The sequence below is a fragment of the Passer domesticus genome, chromosome 1 (assembly GCF_036417665.1).
Source record: "Passer domesticus isolate bPasDom1 chromosome 1, bPasDom1.hap1, whole genome shotgun sequence".
Taxonomy (NCBI): Eukaryota; Metazoa; Chordata; class Aves; order Passeriformes; family Passeridae; genus Passer; species Passer domesticus.
Window position 1 is genome coordinate 143791182 of NC_087474.1, and position 18204 is coordinate 143809385.

The following is an 18204-nucleotide window of genomic DNA, read 5'->3' on the forward strand; positions in this document are numbered from 1 at the left end:
GCACGCCGGGAGCTGTAGTCCCGGGCGGAGCTGCGGCAGCGCCCGGAGCCGCGCCCGCCCCGCGGCCCCCGGGGCTCGGCCGCTCCCTGCGGGTCCCGCTGCCCGGGCTGCAGCCTCCGGAGAGCGCCTCCGAGTGCCCCATCCTGGCGAGGGGACGGACAGGAGCGTCCCTGCAGCCTTATGCGTGCGTCTAGCTCAGTCATCACCCGGAGTTGTTTTCCATAGTCCTGCGAGCTCACGACTTACTCCAGGGAAAGATAAAGTCAGATTCTCGAGTGATCCCAGAGCTGCTGGAGTGAGACGTCAAGGGACGTACTCTCTGTGCAAGATTTACTGGAAAATCTCAGGAGCTCACCCGTGCTGGCAGATTGTCCACACACTTCCTCTGGCCGGCATCAATAACGATTAAAAAAAAAAAGACTGTTGCCAAAAAATACATAATAAATGAATGACCGTTTCATTTTCAGTATGAACCTTCACTGCGTTTTCTTGCCAATGCTTTTCCTTTGCCAGTGTTAGTGATAAACTAGAATAGGAAAATAAAGTATGGAGTAGTCTGAACTGAAGGTTTATCAGAGCTGAATACCGTGCTGTTGTGGAGAGACTGGGCTCTGGGGAGACAAAAAGCAAGCATGGGCAGAAGCACCTTTGTCATGGAGCTGAAATGAAGGTGCACACAGGAATTAGAAGTGAGCAGCACCTGCCTGCATGGCTGTTGGGCAGGAAAGCAGAGGCTCAAGATGAAACGTGAGCTGGGGAGGAACCAGAGACAGACACAGACTGTCTGAAGGAGTTGGCCTAACATCAGAGAGCAAGGTCATTCTCTGTAAGGACTCTTGGCCAGTGCTGAAGCAATGCATTAGGCAAATCAGTTTTGAAGACCTATCCTGCTGAGACCCAAAATACCCATCACAGAAGATTCAAATCTTAGTGGGAATAACTTCCATGAATGTCAAAATTACTTGCCAGGACATGGCAATAGTAGGGCACTCAGTGCCCATCACACAGATTGTTCAGTGCTCTGGGGTGCTTTGGATATCATTTCAAAGCAGCTCCAGGCAGTGTTTCCATTAGCAAAGTGCAGTTTTAATGCTTGAATAGTGCATTATTCACCCTTTGAAGAAAAATTGTAAGGAGAAAATTATGGAGTTGGGAAAATGGTGCAGGCTGTCCTTGGAGCTTTTTAATAACCGTGCCCTCTTTGAGATAAATATAAAGGAGCAAATAAAACCTAATCAAAGAAATAAAAAACCTGTCTGTAAATTGTACAAATAGTTTCAAGTAAAAATAAAGACAGAAACAAACTCTCTTTAAGTCTATTGTACATTTTCATTTGGGAATTAGCAGGATAGGAATATACAGATGTTGGGCACTGACACTGCAAGCTGCACCTGCTGCATCCAATAGACGAATCTTAATTAAATGATTGACAGGGAAAAATATGGTGCTCAGGCCTGGCAATGCAGTCTGGAAGAGTGTGAACACCTTTCGTGGTCCCCAGCACTGTCCTTGGGTGGGCATTGTCCTTCTGTCAGCTGATAGAAAGGCAACAAATTGTCTGCACACAACAAATGGCCATGTTGTCATTCCTTCAAAACCCAGGAGCTACAGCATGTACTCTTGAGCACTTAGTAGAGCCTTAGTTTCTTGTTATTTAACCACACAAACATCTTGCTGCTCTGCCGCCCACTCTCCTCCCTGTTTTGTGCCAGCATGTGTTGGGCAAGTGTATTAATTTGCTGCTGATAATTGCAGTCCCACAAACTATGGAGCAAACAGAGGGAACCACAACTCTGTCAAGCCAAGTGCTGTCTATTCTTATGTGCCATCCCATGTGTGTCTCCTTTGCCTAGTACAGTTCACTCTTAGAGTCTGTCTAGTCACAATTCATATTACTGACATTTCATTTTCTTAACTTTGGATACAATGAGTTAACAGCATTTTCTGTAACAAATGTGATTGTTGCCAATGCTCTGAGGTGTGGAGGTGGTGAAATGAATGCATAGCAACGCATACTCTGCAAATACAAGTACAGCTGGTGAAAAGATTAATCAAGTACGGGCGGGAGTAAGAATATTTGTCACAGGGAAAAAAGTGGCTATGTAGAGCTAAAATCCAGAGTGATGGACACACAATGGGACAGGAATAAAAGACTGGAGTAGACTGTCAGGGTGGATGAGCCTTGTTCTCTCTGCTCTAGCCTACCACATAATACAGCCCTTTCAGACACTGAGCAGGGCTATGGTAGCAACACAGTGATAATATGGAATCTGACAGTCAGCTGATAAAGGTGTCTCAGTTGAGATACGTGCAATTAAATTTCAACCATGCTCTGGAGCATCCTGCAAGCTCTTTTCAAGTTGGCCCAGCTAGAAATGAGTATGTGAACTAGATGTATATGGGTTTTTTCCCATTCTCAGTAACCTATGGTCACCATAAAATTGTAAGGAGGCTTGTGAGGAGCTAAAGGTTATTTCACACTTTCTGTTTGAAGCCTCACTGAGGGCATGACCAGACCTGAAGGCTTTAGAGGAACCAGGCAAAACTGGAACAAGTTTTCTGAATGGTACATCCCATGATGGTCTAGTAGAGGATGGGTTTTGGGATATTCTACTTGCTATCACCAGTTCAGGGTGTTTTCCGGTGTTATATGGGATACTCAGTGAAGCATTCCTCCAAACATTTTTATTCTTTTTTTTTTTTTCTCTCTCTGTCTTATAACATGTATACAGAGTTCGTCAATGATCTTATTTTCACAGAATCTTCAATTCATTGCCTTTCACAGTCATAGGACCTTGGGTTTCCAGTGGTCCTTGTGCAAGTGTTGCAAGACTGCAGAGCTTCTAAAATAAAGGGGCACTCCAGGCAGTGTGGCTCAGAGAATAATACATTCAGAGAGGTCTAGAGAGAATATTGCATAAAATTCCCATTTCCACTTGAATAGATCATACTGTTGAGTAAAGTAAATTGGCTAGGGAGCCAATAACATGGGGCTGAGAAAAATTTAAAACCTATTAGAGAAATATATGGACCTGTGTACTGGTCTGTGAAAAATAACTAAGGTAATAGATGGGAATGAAGAGGCAAGGCTAAGTTTATGTATAAATTGCAGAAGAAAAAAGTGATACAATTAATTTTTGGCTTAGATAATATAAGTATTCTGAGGCTAGCAAGCAAATATTTGGACAACTCACTATAAAAATAAAAATTCACCATTTCTGTGTGTTTAAAACACATTACTGTCACAGATCAATAAATGCCACAGATTAATAAAGCAAAAGTAGACAGGAAAGCAATTCTGCTTTGGTTGGTTCACTAATGCACATCCATTGTGCATTAATAAAAGACAAAATAAGTAGATAATTTTACAGAGATACAAGAAACCATAGATGTGTGATGTGATGTTCCAGAACTGCCACAAGTAGACTAAATCCTGGAAAAAGCCCTGTGCTTCTCATGTCTGTACACATGAAATCATGGTTTGGGTAAATAGAGCTCCTGAGGATGAACAAAAAAAGTCAGTCTTGGTCTTAGAGCAAAGGATGATCTGGAGGGGCAAAGGGCCATTTGGAAGACACAGTAGCTGTAGCCCCACTCAGGAGCTGGTGAAGAACAGGTGGGAATTCATGAGCTGTCAGGCTGAGGTCTGCTCCTGGCACAGAACCTGTGGAGCCTTTACTGGCCTTCACTCACCAGGAGGGAAAGGGCCAGGTCTGGATGTCCCAGGGCTGCTGTTTCCCAGCTGCTATGCCCACACCAGTGACTCAAGCTGGCAACCTGACCAACCCCACTACCACAGGTTTTTCTGTTGATCCTGACCAGCCTCCCTGCTCTCCCCCTTCAGTAGTTCATACTCAGCTGTTTTTCCTTTGAATCCCCGAGCACCTGAGCACCCCTGTATCAACAGGCTTATCCTTGGCTGTGCCTTGGTTGTTCTGGTGTCCTGCTGACTCTCACAGCTCTGTCTCAGCAGTCTGGGCTCAGGGTGCAGAGTGGGACATGGCCAAGCTGGCCCTGCTGTGTCCAGAGCAGACTGACTGCTGAGTGCCAGGTACCTGGATGCCACTGTGAGTCCTAAGCTTTGGACACCGGGGTCAGGAGACACCTTCTGCCTCCCTGTGTGCCCCCAGAACGCTAAGCACTGAGCTGTGTGATCTGAAGGAGCCTTGACAGATCCCAAACAGCTTCTCCTTGCTGTGGGCTTGGGATTGCTACATGTCCCCACATGGACACTGATGGAGAAGTACCAGCACTGTGCTGTCACCATGTTGTGACAGCCATTCATTTCCTACCGTGGTCATACCTGAGACATAAAGGACATGTTTCTCCCTAGGTCAGCCCACAAATTGAAGACTACAGCCCTGAACCCTCTGTGGCTGCTGATGCCAAGTGTCATGCACATGACTGATTCCTGTCATTGCCTCCTTTCCTGGGTGGATATTCTCTTCACTTTCCTACACACTTGCATGGAAAGACAGAATCACCTCCAGTAATCACACATTAGATCTGGGAGATGTAGTCCACCTGTTATTCTGCACAAAAACCTCTGAAAATACTAATTATAGAATGAAGGAATTTAAAGGGAAAGTGAGATAATAGACTACCCTGGAGGGAAGCCCAGATGAAAATCAGAGGCTGCTTAGGAGAGAAATAAAGAAATCACCAAGGAGATTTTAAGCAAGGGATTTAAAGTTTAGAGAATAGTGCAGAAATAAAAGGGGACTGCATCATAATATGAGGAAATAATAGCTTGACCCATAAAGTTGGGGGGGGGGGTGGCAGTTATACTGAATCTAGAAACAAAAATTACTCTTAGCTGTTGCAGTAAAAACTATGGGTGAAAGAAGAAAGTGAAGGCTGCAGTTTCTGACAAGGCAAGGACACACAGTCTTCAGTAATATATATATTGCTGGTGACAGAATGAGGTTTTATAGAAATTATCAGGAATAGTACACAGGGATTCTATATTATCAGCATGCGTTAAAGAGTTTCTTCAACAGAAACATCAAAGATGTGTTCACATTAGAGAGATAATACTGATAATTTATGGAATTTACCTGTATTATAAAGTCTTAATGTAAAAAAAAAGTAAAATCTTTTTTCTCTTGGTAGTGCTTTATGTCTCCATACTGTAAACTACATAAAAAAGCTGAAATCAGTATTCCTATTTTAAAGGCAAAGAAGCTGAAACACGGGAAACTTGTGTAATTTGTTAACAATCCAGGCAGCACAGAATCAAAATCAAGGCACCAAAATTAAGATGAAAGAACCGGGCCTTGAGCCTTGTTCCTCATTCCACCTGTTTTAGCCAAAGGGCAAGCAGTGACTTAGGAGGGAACTCAGTTCTTTTTTTCATACCTAAGGGGAGAACTATTTTAAACTCATAAATCATAGCATCAGAGGTATGCCAGGAAAGTGTATCAGTGAGGTTTTGAATAAGAGCTAGAGTCCATGCAGGTTGCTTGTGGTAATATTTGTATCTAAATTAGCAGCCATAGCAGCCCATATTTGAGAAAGTTCAAGGCAGAGCTCTCCTCCTTCTCTTCCTCTCTTCCACAGTCCCTTAAGCTGAGTATTGTGCTGAATTTATGTGTGGAGGAAAGCCTTGCCCATGTGTGTAGTCCTGGCCCCAGCACAATGACTATAGCATTTTTGCAGTCAGCTTTAAACAGGCCAGGATTTCTTACTGTCCTTTCTTGTCTAATAATGTTGAGGTTCCTTCTAGAACAGTGTCTGCAAGGAGTTGTAAAAAACCCTGGTGGAATACAACACACCAAAACCTGGGATAGATAAACCAAATGGGAAAGGTAAGACTAATCACAGTAATACAGGCCCTGACAGGTCTGCCAGAGTCTTCCAAAGGCAACATTTCTTCTACAATACTGAAAAACTGTCAACGAAGTGCTACAAAATAATCTGCAAGAAGCAATCCTTCTACAGGGCCATGTGAATGAGCTAGACCATCTATGCATTTTTCTCTAACACCCAGTGATTTGATCCTGTTTACTTTCCAAGGGAGTGTGATCAGACTGAAACTGGAAGGAAAAATATTTGATCTTTTTAAACAGTCAAACCTTTAAAGTCCAGCCTGTCCCTTGAATTTTGAGAATGCAACTAGAGGTTTTTAAACAAGACCTCTATTGATGTCTGGGGCAGGCATTGCAGACCAAACACCCACAGAGCAATAAACATTTAATTCATCAGATATGGTTAAGGCTTTTAATATTTTTTTCTTGTCACGTAGGCACTGTTCATATTCCTAAGGAGGTTCTACTTGCTGTCCTCCTTTGATTGCCTTGGAAGAAGGAGGAACATTCTTCTGAAGGCTGAGCTTAAGAGAGGTATCTGGAATCAATAGTGAAAAATAAAACCTGACCTGATGGTTTTGGTTTTATTTTAGTTAGGAGGCTTGGAAGGAAATATGATGTCATGCTTTATATTAAACCAGCTCTCTGAAAGCTTTTAATTGCAGTGGGGTTTGAAGCCATATATTCAAATGCTGACAGCACACTGTGTTGGCTCCTTCACAAACAGAAGTCTTAGAGAGTCACATGCTGCTAAAGAAAATGTTTTACACTTTTCTGTTCTTGACACATCAGAGTCATTTTTATCTGGTTACTATGTTATGCATGCAACAGAACTGCAATGATAGTAAAATCTGCGACATGCAGGCAGGACTGCGGGCACAGTATGAAAAAAAGACAGGCACTTACTTGAGCAGTTGAAGTGCTCCTAATGCATTATTTATGGGAAATCAATATTTTTTGTAATAAATACATACACACATCTATCTATCCATTCAGGAAAACAAAGATGTCTCTATCCCACAGCTGGTGAAAAGCAGAAAGCAAAACGATAGAGACCTTAGTTCACATTGGCTAATTACCAAGTCTTCCTCTGGCAGTGTCTGGGGAGCCAGCACAGACAGGTTGGGTTTTGCAGGAGGGTTGGCTCTTGAAAAGAGGAAGATTTCTAACTTGTGGCAAAGACCTGGTACCTGAGCAAACAGGTCCTCATTACAGAGCCCTGAATGCTCTCTCCATTGCAATGGGATTTATTTCAGTGTGAGACAGGGACACGTAGCTGAGTGTCTGGTGAGAAATGCCTTGGTGTGAAACCTCCTTGAATGGAATCAGAGCAGGAGTGTTGGTGGAGGAGCCTAGAAAAGTGCTGTAGTGATCCAGGCACCCTTGGAGGAGTCCCTAGGGGTTGATCAGGCTGAGTGGGCAGCTTGTGGGTGCAAAGAGATCTCTGCAGATAGAGAGCTTCTCCTGGACAACAGGCATCTAGTGCTGAATGAGCAAGGAAGGGGGATTTATTCTTACTGCATGCTAAATGTATTACTGTTTTGTCTTTCCTTGAATAAAGATTTATTTGTTTGTACATTTTCTCAGAGGCCTTGTGAGTGAGTAGGTCAGACCTAATGGGGGCATGTGGTTTTCTGGCACTTCTTGAGTGGGAATTAAGCTTGGCTTAATAATTTGCTTCAAGAGATGTCAAATACATTGATGCTACTGGTTTCTGCTCTTATTAACCACCTGGATGAGAATTATATGTATGCATTACATTGAGATAATAGGAGTTCTTTGGTGAATCTTACTTCTGAGGCATCCAGGCATGTATACACACAAAGGTACTCACAAATAGCTATGAGGAGTTTTTCATGGAGAGTGGGAGATTTGGAAATGAATTTCCACTCCTTTTACTCCAAGTGACACACTCTCCCCCGCACAATATTATACATAAAATGAACCATGGAGAGCTATTTTCCCGAGCAGACGGAAATGATGTTTCTTGAGGTGGGTAGCTGCATCTCAAAGCCAGAAATCTGCATGGAAGATATTTGTGCAGTGCCATCTGGACAAGTTTTTAATTAACGTGGAAAATGAAAAATTAACAGAGGGACTAACAGTTTCTTCATGTTCAAAGACATAATCCTGCAGGGAAAACATACCCATGGTTGTACTTCCAAAGGATTAATAAAAAGCTTCTAACATGGGTATATAAAAATGAAATCAGACTAAGAAAAAACATTTAAAACATTTATTATTAGTTTTATTAATTTATTAATTTTATTAATTTAGAAAATTTCTATTTTCTTTAAGAAAAGATAACAAGAAAGGAAAATGACAAGTAGATAAAGATACAATTCTGTGTATTTTGAATGAGGGATTCTTTCCACCTAATAAAATAATAATGATAACTTTAGAGGAGGAAAGAAGGAGAGGAGCATCATTCTGTTTTGGGGCACATAGGAGTTTAGCTATCTGTCCATTTACATTGCAATCACCCTTTTTGCTACCTGAGCATCAGACAGTAATAAAACATGATAAAACTGGAGACTGAGTTTTCTGCCTTTCTTCTGAAGTTTTGAAATACAAAGTGTATGAAGACTATTTAAATTGCATTGCTTTTCAATCTTTGAGAAATATTGTCACGTTTTAACAACTGATCTGCTTCTTCATCTGATTTTCTGGCGATACTTTTAAACTAGTAGCATTAAAATCACTATTTTTGGATGATTGGAGAAATCGAAGGGTACCTGTGACCATGAAGGATTTTATTCAGTTTGTCTCAGAACAGATATAACCTTCTATATCCATATATCCACATATTCTTCTTGTCTGCTGAGACTTGTTTGGTGAGTTCCAATCCAAGAGGGTTTTTATATCCTGGATTAAAATTCAGCAGTTTTGTGCCTTGCTGCAAACCTGTCTTGTCCTCTTCCTTCCTCATCATTTTCTGTAAGGATTTTATTAATATTTTAATGATTTTAAGATCTTGGAATAATGTTGCAACTCACAGTTTAACTGAAATGATACATTTTTTTCATGTTCGAAAAGAAACAAGCAGCCAGTAACACTGCAAGTGTGAACCCAAAGGCTGAGGGAACATATGTCTCCCATAGGAGCAGAAGTTAACTGAGTCAGTGTGAGTAAAGGATGGTGAGATTTCAGCATGAGGCAACATCTCAATGTAAAGTGAATCACTCCCCAAACTGACCAGAAGTGGGAGCAGGAAGAGAAAAGATTATGACTGATATTTAGGCTATCATGAAGATTTCCTCTGCACTAACACTATTCTTTAAAACACTTAAACAGAAACATCTATGGCAAAGTCTAAATTTAGGAAATGTACTTAAAGCACCAAGACAATGAATGTTCAGGAGAAAAATCTAAATATATTTCTAATATTACTCAAGTTTGAAAATGACATTGTGTTTATTTAGCATGTTAAAACCCATGAAATGGAGTCTATAGATTAGTGCAAGATGTTCTGTGGCCTCAAAAAGTTCCTGCCTATTTGGGCATCTTCATTCTGTGCAGACAGCTAAGACTGTCTTCTGTTTCCTGCTGAAATTTTCTGACTGTATTTTTAACTGCAGATTTTTCCCTGACTTGCTCTACTACTCAACATCAAAAATGATCTGGATCCAGTGGAGACAGGTTTGGCAGTCATCTGACTAAATGTGGAGCTGGGACACAGACTTCTAGTTTGAACCAGCTGTCTTGATGACAGCTGTAACTGGGAAGACCAACACAGTCAACAGAGTTAGAGATGAGATTCATGTGACCAAGTGTAGGCACTTGCTTTAGATTTAGGTGAATAGTGCACCTAACTGACTGTGGCTGCTGCTCACAGTGCTCTGTCACACACTGTCATTCTCACTGTAGACAGATGTGTTCAGATCAATCCCACCATAACTGGGTAGCTATAGTTAATTTTCAGGGGATTATGGTAAAAATCTCATTTTAAAAATGCTGCCTGCCTCTTTGTCAGTAAGGACCCCCAAACCCATGCCTGATCTGGAGTGAGGTGGCTTCAGTTTCTCTCAGAGCTTGTCTTCTTCTCTTCCTCAGGGCTCACTGATTTTCTCTGTTGCTCTCCTCTCTGTTTCTTACATGTTTCTCTCATATGTTGAATATGACTTCACAACAGAGAGAAGAGAATGTTTTCACCTCTATGAGCCACCACTACGCAACAGATGTTCTGCTGAACTTAATCTATTTTGTGCCAATATCTGAAGCATTGCTTTGAGGAAGAGACCAGATCTTCTTGTGAAACCCCACTTGGAGTATTGCATGCAGTTCTGGTGTCTCCAACATATTAAGGACATGGAACTCTGTGAGCAAGTCCAGAGGAGGGCCACAAAGCTGATTAGAACACTGGAACACCTCCCCTATGAAGACAGGCTGTTGGGTCTATTCAGCCTGGAGAAGAAAAGGTTGTGTGGGGACCTCACAGCACCTTCCAATATCTGAAGGGGACTTAGAGGGTTGCTGTGGAAGGACTCTTTGGAACTGGAGTTACAGAACAAGGAGTATTGGGTACAAATTGAAAGAGGGGAAATTTAGGTTAGCTTTAGGAAGAAGTGTTTTACTTTGAGGGTGGTCAGACACGCCTCTGGGAACAGGCTGACCAGAGATGTGGGTGCCCCAGTCCTGTCACAGGTTGGAAAAGGACTTGAGCAGCCTGGTCTAGTGGGAGGTGTCCCTGTCTATGGCAGGGAGTGCTGGGGCTAGATGATCTTCAAGGCCATTTGCAATCCTTTAACATTCAATGATTCATTCTGTGATTCTGTGATTCAGTGAAATGGGTATATGGCAGTTCCTCTAGAATCTAGAATTATGCATAAGAAATAGCAGTTTCACTGTTTTGCAGTGGTGAATTTATTTTATCGACCAATGACTTGTGTCCTACTCACTGCCTGTTGTTCCACTGTTGAGTCCTTAAATCCTCAGGGCAAGTGTAGGGTTTGTGTTCATCATCACCTCATCATCCCTCTAAAAGATGAGTGGGTGGGTGGGTGGGTGAAAAAGGGAAATTACCTGACTACTTTGCTGTCTCTATATATTTATTCATATTTGATCCTTATTCTGCAGAGCATAGATGCAGCTAATTGAGGATGTGATCAATACTCTTACAAAGTCACATATGACTATAAATTTGCATTATTTGCTATTGCAACAAAAATGAGTGAATGGATTTTGTAGGTGCAGAGATACCATTTTGAAGATGTGAGCATTAAATAATGGAGGTTGCCAATTAGACAAGGTGTTAAAACATATGTATAGTTGCCAGCATATGTATAGTCTCACTCTACTTATGTGTTTATAGTGCCTTTTGGATATGAGCCTAGAAATTACATTTTCTTTCTTCTTTCAACTTATATTCTTATACTAAATTGCATTTCTGTTTAACAATATTTTTTCTCCTTACAACTTCAACTTTTTTTTTCCCATAACAAGAACATAAAATTACCATTTTGAATTATTAATATATATTGATGGGTCAGCACCACATAAAACTTACTACCCAGGCTATACTGAAGCTTGATCTGAAATTTTCTATATGTGTGGACAAATGGTGATTTAATCTAGGTATATTGAAAACATGCAAGTATCTTACAGATTATTTTGGGCAGGAATTTGTAAGAAAATGTTTACATTTTTCTTGGAAAGTATGAGTTGTGAAAGTATTTTGTTAATATATGATGTTACATCATAAATATTGGTGTACATTTAAACATGCCTTCAGTTTCGTGCAGGTGTTGCAAGGGTGATTTATGCATTTCTGGAAATGCAAACACTCCATTTTCTTTGAGTCTGGAGATGATGCCAAATGCCTGCTCATTCCAATACATGCTGTTTGTGTCTTTGGCTGCAGCAAAACAGCAGCTTGATTTAACTTCTGTCTGCAGGGTCCATTCTAACCCCAATTACTGGAGAAAATAGCCTTACTTTCAGACGTTGAATTTAACTTTGCAAATAATTCTTCACAACTAGAAAGCAGAGGCATGCAAGTAGTTACATTGTTCTGCCACTCTACACTGTGTAATGTCTATCCATTCTTCATTTAAGAATAAATTCATCTGCTGTTGTGGAAAATTACTGTTAAATAAAGCTGGTCTTGAGGCCATGAGGTTATCTGAATACTGTTTGATGATGTTGCTGTTCTTCTCAGTCTTTATAAATTTTAGGAACTTATTTCTAAAATTGCAATCTGAAAAAAACTGCAATATAAAATTAAGATAATGTCTTTGATTTCTTCATTTTAGGTGATACTTCTTTAGAAGCAGGAGATGTAATTTGGAGGAATAACTGAGGTACCAGAAAATAAATTTCTGTAAAAACCTACAGAAATATTCATCATATATTTAGGTAGATGGTAAACTATGATCCTTCCAAGCCTCTTATATAAAAAAGGGGTTTTTTATAGATTTCATGATGTTTAATAATAAATAACTTATTTAAAGAAGAGTCTCTGGTGCTTTAATATCATTAAGAAGAATATATTTTATAAGGGAGGGAAATTCTAACCATTCTCCAGTTAGAGTTCCACTGAGAACTCTAATCAGGTTTTTACCTTTCACAGAGATACATGCTGAAAATAAAGTGGATCAATACTGAACAATGAAGAACAAGACCAGCCATACAGAGATACAGGGTTAAAATAGTTCCACAGTGATGTCCAAACATCTCTGAAGATGATGTTAGAGGAAAGGACAGAATGAGTCATGCAGGTATCTAAATACAGACTTCTGGTGTTGGTTTAGCTACCAAATAACAGTCTTGACAGAAGAACGTGAAGTGCCTGGAACAACAACTAGGTGTAAAACCCTAAAGCATCTAAAATGGCACTAGACATCATCCAACTGAATCCCACTCAGAGAGCCTACCTGGATATGATAAACAATTCCAATGCCAGTTTAGAAAACAGATTTAAGTAGATAAAAGATCACACTTAACCTAGAGATCTCTTTTGGTCAAGGTATAAAACAAGTTCTTGAAATCATGTGTCAAAATTATTATCATTGTCTGAAGAGCTGGAGTGATGGAGAAGGAAGACTTGCTCACCATATGATGATCGACAAGTCTCGTCTTTATTCCCGAATCACCGATTATTATACACCTTTTAATTAGCTCATGCATAGTGCAAAATCCCAGCTCACCATTGGCTAACTAGCTATCAGCTAACTACATGCTGTTTTTGGTATAACTATTATCATTTTCCCAGGCTGTCCCGCTCTACCACCTGCTCGGTGCATTACTTCATCCTTGGGCCAAGGACACAGTTTAATTGGAATGGCAACTCCCTCATTTTCTATCTTGGTCAAATTAATCTCACTGTGAGCTTTAGCTCGGAGCTAGCTTGTTACAAAGCTCTCAACACTGGAGGAAGTTTGGAGGCTGCAAAACCAATAGATGAATTTAACTAGTCATGCAAGACATGCTTGAGGCCTTAATAGCATCCCTTTTCCTTGTGACCGGGTACCTAAACAGGCTCATATTCTGCTAACAGAGCAAAGACCTCTTTTTCCTTGAAGAATTCTAAATTACTATAAGACAGGGAGAAAGCAAAATATGCTCAGAAATTATTGGGTAGTTTGGTGCACTAATGCAGTGAAAGTTCAAAGCATGCCTAAGAGAGAGGAATTAATCGAGCTGAAAGTTTGAATAGGTATGAAAAGTTCTCCTGCTGGTGGGTTTTTTTGGATGAATCTTTTTAATTGTGCTTTTAAATTCTTGTCAATGGCATTTAGAGCACTCACAGGATATCCTACAGCATGGATTTTTAAAATGGGAATAAGTAAACACTACCTTATTTGATGGATCAAAGTGATTTTTCAGTAAATGTGAAAAAGCAATGTAAGTAATCTCACAAAATGTCATGCTGACCTCTTATGCTAAGACCAGAAAAAATGTCCTGCAGAATATCCTTCTTAACTATTACCATCTTCTAATAGATGATAAATCCCAAATGAAAAAACAATCCATTTTTACCCAAAACATGGCAAAATCCTTGAGGACAGCATGTGATGTTGAGGTCAGCCAGAAGCCAGGTGTGAAGGTCTCCTTACATTATCAGTGTTGCAAAAGACTGGGAAAAGTCTTTTTGGAGAAGATGCCAAGAGCACGTTTAATTGGTGCAGAGGAATGTCCTTCCACGGATCTGCATGGCTTAGAGAAGCCCTGTGTGCTTCCAGGAAAAGAGAGAAGCCAGTGGATCTTTTGCAGTGGTGATCCAAAATCTGTGGCTTTGAAAACCCCACTGGGGCTTAACTGATGGCACAGAAGTTCACCCAGGGCAAAGTTAGACTTTGTTGACTGGAGACACCCCAATTGGGCAGATATGAGATGATGGGAGAAGGGGAGAATGGAGAAAGGGGAGAAGGAAGCAATCCATGTGATTGCTGAAGGGATCAATATGATGTAGATAGGAATGGTCTTTTCACCCTCACTGAGACCCTCATACTTTCCTCATTTCTGTTTGCATTTGACTTTAGGCCTGTGTCTGATATCAGTCCTGCTTTGCTTTTCTATTCCTCTAAATAAATAAATAACTAAATGTGAATGCGTATTTTAATGTTATTTGGTTGTTCCAATGCCACTACCAATTCAGATGCAGTACATCGGCTTTTGTAATTTTTATGCAATGCTATTGATGTGTGGATTTCTGGTTGTAATTTAATTAGTATAATGAAGGCAAATCAGGATAGAAAACCCAAACAAATGACTAACAGAAAATTCTAACGTCTGCATTGATATAAATTCAAATTATTTCACTGCAGCCATTGAGTTATATGCCTCTGTTTGTTAAATAACCAATGATTGAATGACATTTTGATTTTCATCTGCTTGTCCTCATCCTCATTAAGCCTTTATAATGCCATTTATGCTTATAACATGTAAGAGAATGTTATTCCACTGAAGAAGATATGTCATTACTACCGTTTAGTATTGCAATGGGTGGAGTTTTTCCAGTCCAGAAAATTTCATCTGACATTTTTTCAGGTAGCAAATTAATCAGATTTGAAGATAGAATGGAATTTTAAAAAACCCAAACCCAAACATCTGCTACTGTTGTTATTGCCAGCTTCTAATTCAGCATTGACAAGTGTATGTTTTTCACAGGGGAAGATTTTATTTTTCAGTTACTGGATGCTCTGAATGAGCTCAGAATGAAAACCTGAACGTGCATTGTTGACTTCCATTCTGAGCAATAGAAATGTTAAAATAGTGGTACTTCTACGCCTCTAATCCCCAAATCCACCCCATTGCCTGAACATTGCTCCACTGATAAGCTTGCTGATGCAAAGTGTATTCTTCCTCTCAGTCACAGGGTGACCTGCATTTGAAGTTTTTTAAGGATGTTGTCTGTGGTGTGAAGCAATCCCAAGGCATCACAGGAAAATAAGAGGTTGCTTTGACAAAGTGAAGAGGTTATTTGGTCGACCTGCGCATTTTTCAATTTCTGAAACACATTTGAGAATTAATAGCCTCCTCTAAAGCTTGCAGGGGTTTTTTTTCCACGGGAATTCTGAAAATGGGCTCTGTTCCTAAGACCTCTGTACAGTGACATCATAGACTGACTTTCTTCTAATGGTTTGAGGATCCCGAGCACACACAGGCTCAGGTTCTGTCTCTAAGCCTTTCCTGCCTGCCTGCAGGTACCTCCTCATTTTCAGATTCAATAAGTACTGGTGTTTTGGTAGGGTTTCAGCTGCCTTCATCTGGTCTGCACTGTCCCTGTTGTGCCTGGTGGCCCCCACTCTGTGTGCTTTAGCTTCTGCCAGGAGCACCCCGTGCTGTGCGCTGGGGAAGGGCTGCAGCACATGCAGCTGTACAGAGGAGCTGTGGTGCTGAGCAGGGACAATCTGAAGTGGAAAGGAAAGCCACAATATTGTTCAAGTTTATAAGGAGCACAAAATAATAGAACAGATGGAGATATAGGGCATTCTAGGTGACAGCAGCATTTTGAACACAATTATTTCTGCCCTTTTGAGTATGCTCATGCAAGCCTCAGAAGGGACATTGTTAAGAAATTCACTTACACTGGAGTGAGGTGATGCTATGGCGCTCCCGCACAGTGTCCCATGTAATCTTCACACCACTGTTCTGCAGGGACAGGGCTGCAGCAGCATCTGGTGTCCAGGGACTCAGTGCCAACTCTAGAGTAAGCAGCAAGTAAGGAAGCATCACCATTTATAGAAAGGTTTTTCTCTACAGACATTTGAGAGATACACACAGCATGTTGGACAGTACCAGCACATTTAGGCCTGAAGTTAATGTGTGCTGTCATGGCTCAACATCCCTGAAAAGCAGCAGGTTGAGTAAGCTACAGATGGGCTTTGGTACTAGCTGGTTTAAAAAAGCTGGCCTTGTTTGAAATAGCCTTTGTTACTTACTTGAGTGTTCAGGCAATGAAAATAATGGGAAATGCAGCAAATAAAGATAAATACTGAAAATACTACATGTATGAGTTAATATATTAAGTAAAAATAATAATCAGTTAGCATATTAATTAGCTAAAATTTACATTTCTTACTAACTACTATGTATTTTTTGTGTTTATTCTAGACAATACTAAATACCAGTCCTTCCACTGCCAAAGCAGTGAGCAGGCAAACCTAGGCAGGACTGTGCTTGGAATGGCAGTGGGAAGGTGGGGCTGCACAGTCCAAGAAGCCTCTGTGAGGAGAGCAGGATCCTGCACAGTACCATCCCAGGACTGTATCTGCAGGGAAGGACTTTCCCACCCTTTGTGTCCGGGAATCAGTCACTCCCAGCATCATCTCCTTAAATCACTGCTCCTCCTGCAGGCTGTGCCAACCCCAGCGTGCCATCAGGAGCCAGCCCTGTCCCACCATGGCAAACCTGCTCCCAGGGCTGGAGGAGTTCTCTCATCCCCAGCCCATCTCAAGGAACTCTGCCATTTCAAATTATTTGAAGCAGATGACAACCAGATGAAAACCAAGGGTGGGAGGCTTTTAACATTGCATGCTAAAATTGTGCAGTGACTTGTGTGAGCCAGTGCCTGGCCAAAGCCCCCACTGGCACTGCCTGGGGCTGGCAAGGGGCTGCAGAGACCTCCACAGTGGCCAGGGACCAGCACCAACTGCAGTGACATGGCTTCAGGGGTCAATGTCCAGGCTAAAATGGTAATACAGAACTATTTGGAAAAGTTCAATAAGAAGCATTGCCTGCTTCATGTGTTTAATCCATGAAGAAACTATCTGTGATTTATTTAAGATTTTGGTCTCCTTTTAATTATGTTTCAATTAGTTTGCTTCATGAGTACTTATAAATAGATTTTCCCTGAAAAATGTAATGACTTCAAGTGAGTAATAGGCAATTCACTGGAAAAAAATTAATGGTGCCTTAAAAGAATAAACTGGTAATTAAATTCTTTTATTAAAATCAGATATGAGGCATGATTTATTTGTATTGCCACCAATGCCAAAAGAATATGCTTTTCCTCTCTCCTGAACACCTTCAGACTTCTGACATGGTGTCCAAATGCAAACTTTACAGTTATTGCAAAAGGGAATTGATGGTAGTTCCAGATTTTTTGTTCTTTCCAGATAAAAATCTTCTTTTTCTTAAAAAAAAGGACTATACAGAATCATAGAATAGTTTGATAGTTTGAATTGGAAGGGGCTTTTAAAAGTCATCTAATTCTAACCCCCTGCAATGAAATCAAGATCTTAGTATAATCAGCTGAAATTATACAAATATATGTATATGTTTCCTTCAAGCAAAATCTACAGCTAAGTTAAAGATTTTTTGGGATGAGAAACATTTTTATCATAGAAAATTGTGAAATAACACTTGTGTTTTTGTAAAAAAAAGGCAGACAAAATTGTCACAGCTAACGATTAATTTCTGTAGCTAAGTTGTTTATTCATTTCTAAGTGACAACCTTGATGGTTGTCACTTAGATGGTTTTAGATTCTTCAGAGAACCTACCTGGTACTTAAACTCTCTCTTAAGGTAAATTTTTAACACTTTTTTTCATCGAGGTTCATACCTTCCAGCAACCAGAGATAGACATAAATAGGCAAGTCAAAAACCAAAACAACATCCAGCAATTGATAAAAGTTTACTAATTGCCTAAGTTACACAGATATTGAGTGACTGAGTTAACTGAGCACCACTGAAGTTAAAAACATAGTTCAGCTGAGGAGTTTATTGACAAGATCTCTCTGTGCTGCCAAAAACCTTGGAAGTCCTGGAATTGGTTGAATTGCATAAGGTACAGAGCACGTCTTAGCAGCAGCTTTTACTTTCAAAACCAATTGAGCAGGGGATACCAAGAGGCTTGTATTGGCCTTCAAATTATCTACTTGTCTTATTCAAACTCATTTCACATGCTGATTTTCTGGCATGGGCATGCTTAGACCCATCTGCTAGAGTGCCTTTG

General features: G+C 40.5%; 2 long non-coding RNA genes across 4 annotated transcripts; one reads left to right on the top strand and one right to left on the bottom strand.

Annotated features, from left to right (window-relative positions):
- Positions 1-8545: 8545 nt before the first annotated feature.
- Positions 8546-10151, bottom strand: LOC135289821 (uncharacterized). Its single transcript, XR_010352563.1, has 2 exons — positions 9770-10151; positions 8546-8742 (listed from the first exon to the last, which is right to left on the bottom strand). It is a non-coding gene; the product is annotated as an uncharacterized LOC135289821 (long non-coding RNA).
- LOC135289808 (uncharacterized) lies at positions 9891-16758 on the top strand. 3 transcript variants are annotated; one of them, XR_010352560.1, is made up of 4 exons: positions 9891-10355; positions 12059-12106; positions 12376-12523; positions 16362-16758. It is a non-coding gene; the product is annotated as an uncharacterized LOC135289808 (long non-coding RNA). The 3 variants fall into 3 exon arrangements; XR_010352556.1 differs by having other exon boundaries at positions 9891-10328; XR_010352552.1 differs by having other exon boundaries at positions 9891-10225.
- The last annotated feature ends 1446 nt before the right edge of the window (positions 16759-18204 follow it).